Source organism: Rhagoletis pomonella, unplaced genomic scaffold (assembly GCF_013731165.1).
Source record: "Rhagoletis pomonella isolate Grant_MI unplaced genomic scaffold, Rhpom_1.0 Rhpom_scaffold_00003, whole genome shotgun sequence".
In the NCBI taxonomy this organism is placed as follows: Eukaryota; Metazoa; Arthropoda; class Insecta; order Diptera; family Tephritidae; genus Rhagoletis; species Rhagoletis pomonella.
In genome coordinates, this window is record NW_023458557.1 from 47315440 (window position 1) to 47319008 (window position 3569).

Genomic DNA, 3569 nt, shown 5'->3' on the forward strand with positions numbered 1-3569 from the left:
ATTAATTTTTTTTTCTTTTTGGGGGGCCTCGGCCTTGCCCACCCCTGATATATATTTTCTCTTTGTCATGTAGCAAAATTTGTACTACGCGGAAAATTTAAGTATCTCGCGAAATGAGCGAAAAAATAAAGTTTCTTCCGAAAATTTGCACAAACACATATTTTTGAAGTATATGGATCAAAACGGCAACACTGCTGGTTCGAGGTCGTTCCGTCCACATAAGTCTAGAATATCAATAATCTCGCTATGCAAAAGCCAAAAATGATAGAGCTTTTTGTGTTTATTTCAACCCTACCAAAATTACCTGGCAGAAGTAAAAAATAAAGAAGATATAAATGGTTAAAGTTAAATTTCTGGATTTTTTTAATATTAATATCTTCTGAACAACATAACCTATTAAGAATTTAATGAAGTCAAAATAAAGGTAACTAGTAATAATCATCGAAAATCGGGGTGCTCCGTGGTCTAAAAAATCTTTCAATTTCTTTATTCTAAAAACCACATGCATTGCTTTTGGTAGTTAACTTCAAGTGTTGATTCGCTGGGCTGTTAATTTATATGGGATAGTATAATTCGAATCACATGTTTAAAGTCCATTAACTAACCCTTTATATGTACATATTTGTATTGCGGCATCCAAACAATTACATTGTAATTCTTTAACTATTAGGAGAGACCGTTAGTTAGCGTGTATATTAGCACCACAACTGCTCGAACTTTTAGTATCAAGTCATGAGGTCCCCTACTTCTACTTGCTCCTGTGGATATTCAGAAATGACAGTAGATATCGACGCCATTTCTTCTCCGGACAACATATTAACCATTTCTTTATTAACTATCGTACAGTGCTTATTTTGTGGACGCGAAATTTATCGATCCTTCAAGTGGTTTTGATTAATTACACCAGGCTGAGGTTCAAATACCCAATCGGCTAAATCTCGCAAAATAATCTCTTGTGGCACTAATCCTAATTTTTGAGTCTGGGGAGAGTTCTCACCCTTCTGTAGCCCGCCACGATTTTTTTAAGTTTTCCAGCATTTTAAAACCATACAAAATTGAAAATAAAGAAATGAAATTGTTCAAAATTGGTGAAAATGAGAATGCGTGTGTGAGATTCAGTTTTACATTTTAAAATTGCTCAATGTAAAATTTTAAAAATCTTTCCGTGCAAATATGTACACAGAATGATTCTTAAATCTGAAATATTTGTGCAACTTTTCAGATCCAGAACCTTAATTTGAAATTAAATTGTCTCTATACGGTTATGTATAGATACATACATATATAGATTTATAATACAAATGGAACCCTATTTGCCTCAGAAAAAAACATCGAAATAAACCACGTAAAATTTATATGTATATGGGTATCTGTACAGAGGCAAAAGCAACATTTTTGTTTTGCAGATGTTCAGTCCGCCTAAAACCGGTTTTGTGAGGATAAGAGGGGGAAGAGAGTTCGAGTTTACCTCGTTCATTTTAGTCCGCGAAAATCGTGGATTGACGGTGGACTGACACGCACACAGACAACACCTTTTGTATTTCATTTTATTTGCATGTGCCACATGCTCAATCAAGCGTGGCTCATGCATACAAAACTGAAACCTGTTTTCGGCCGACTGCCCAGTCCAGTGTGCGTTCGAGTAGTAGACTGCTCAGTCCGATTGAGCAGGCTAGTGTGCGGAGGCCCATTCGCACGCAAGAATGATAGAATACAAGATTGCGCCAATCGAGCTGAGAGCAACTGGCCGTGACGTCAATAAATACCAGAATGAGAGAGCAAGACGAACTCGACAAGAAAAAGAGGAAGCATCGGACAAAAGGCAGTATTGCCAAATTTTGAATTTGAAAAAGCACCAAATTTTTATTGGTGTATTTTATAGACTTATATGCATACATAATTTTATTGTAAGGATGCCGATTCAAATTAATAAAAATCAATGTTTCTTGCACGACGGTTGATTTCTTCTGGCATGATTGAAGGTGCTGTCACATATTTTGTTGTCGCTTATGATTGTCACTGTGCCATGATTTTGTTTAAATTTTTGTAAAGTTGCTTACCACACTTACGATTGCTATGAATTTTGCTTCCATTTTTTTAAGATTCTCTAATTTGGTATCTTCAAATTAAAAACAAAAGCACCAAAAACGCGCCAAGCACCAAACTCAAAAAATTTCGCGTTTTGAATACCCACTAAATTTGGTGCGAAAAGCATGAAGTTGGCAACAGGGAATTTAAACAAAAGTATTTTATGACGTCAGCGATTAGGTGGATGCTGTCAAATCGACGAAGAGAGGGTTAGCGGTCCGCGAATGGCGCGACCTTTATTTTCTGGATCGTGATTCGCACGAATATAGCAATCAGGGTTGCCACTTTGGTAAATTGTTACCAAAATTGGAAGAAAAAATTTGGGTTGGTAAAAAGGTAAATTTTTTCTCATTTTGGTAGATTTTTGTTGCACTTTCCCGATTTATTTTTCGTAGTTATCTTTATATTATAAATTTCTTCTGCTTACTTTTTATATACTTACATAAGTATAAATATATATCGATATAAGGCGAACATATCGTGCTCCATTCAAAACTCATTTTACTGGAATCCCGAGGAGCTTTTAATTGCCTAAATATTTTAAATGATTATTTAAATACATATAAAGAAAAAATTTACAGGTATTTAATGACGCACTATGATTGTTTGCAAAAAAATAAATCAACGCAATTTTTTATCAAAAGAAATTGTTAAATAAAAAAAAATACAAAAGACTGGCGACAAAAAAAAATCAACGGGAAGCACATTGTGAGCTATACTCGTGTTATTTGCTTTAAAACTCGATACCTTAAATTGTTCTAAAAATTCAGAGTAAAAAATTCGAAATTTGGACGAAATTTTTTTTTTAATTTTTCTTAATGTTGTGTATGTATATAGTTTTAATCCTTAATTTTTATGGATTTAGTTAAAGCAACAAAAAAATTGTGCTTGAAAAAGATTGCGAATAATAAAAAAATCCCCAAGCGGCTTTTTGAGTCACTGTATTTGTCTATAATAACTCGAGTTGAAGTTTTTCAAATTATGAAGTTTCGTTGTTGCCTTTAGTTTCATCATAGTTAAATAAAAAGTTCCTTAAAAACAATTTTAATTCCTATTGAAATAACTAAAAAAATAAAAAATATAGTTTTAATTAAAATAAATAAAAAAATATCAAAACTATAGTTTTTATTTAAATAACTATAAAAAATATATTGGTAGATATTTTCCAGATTTGGTAGATTTTTCTCAAGTGGATGGTAAATTTTTTTTTCGTCAGTGGCAACCCTGATAGCAATGCTTTGTTCGATATGAAACAAAGACAGGGAAGAAAACGAATAAATGGAACATAACAACGCCCAAATCAAAATAAAGCGCACAACGCTGCAACGATGTTGTTGTTGATACTGTGTATGAATGTATGGATATGCAACAACGTTGTGTATGTAGGGTAAAGTGGGGCACATTTGACTAAGGGGCAGCTTTGACTTTACCATGTTCGGTGTGAACATGATTAAAAAACTCCACAAAGAAAAAACTGAACG

At 33.3% G+C, this 3569-nt stretch overlaps 1 pseudogene; it reads left to right on the forward strand.

The window, feature by feature from the left end:
• LOC118736265 overlaps positions 1-1236 on the forward strand; it is a 10219-nt pseudogene extending 8983 nt beyond the window's left edge.
• Positions 1237-3569: the final 2333 nt, after the last annotated feature.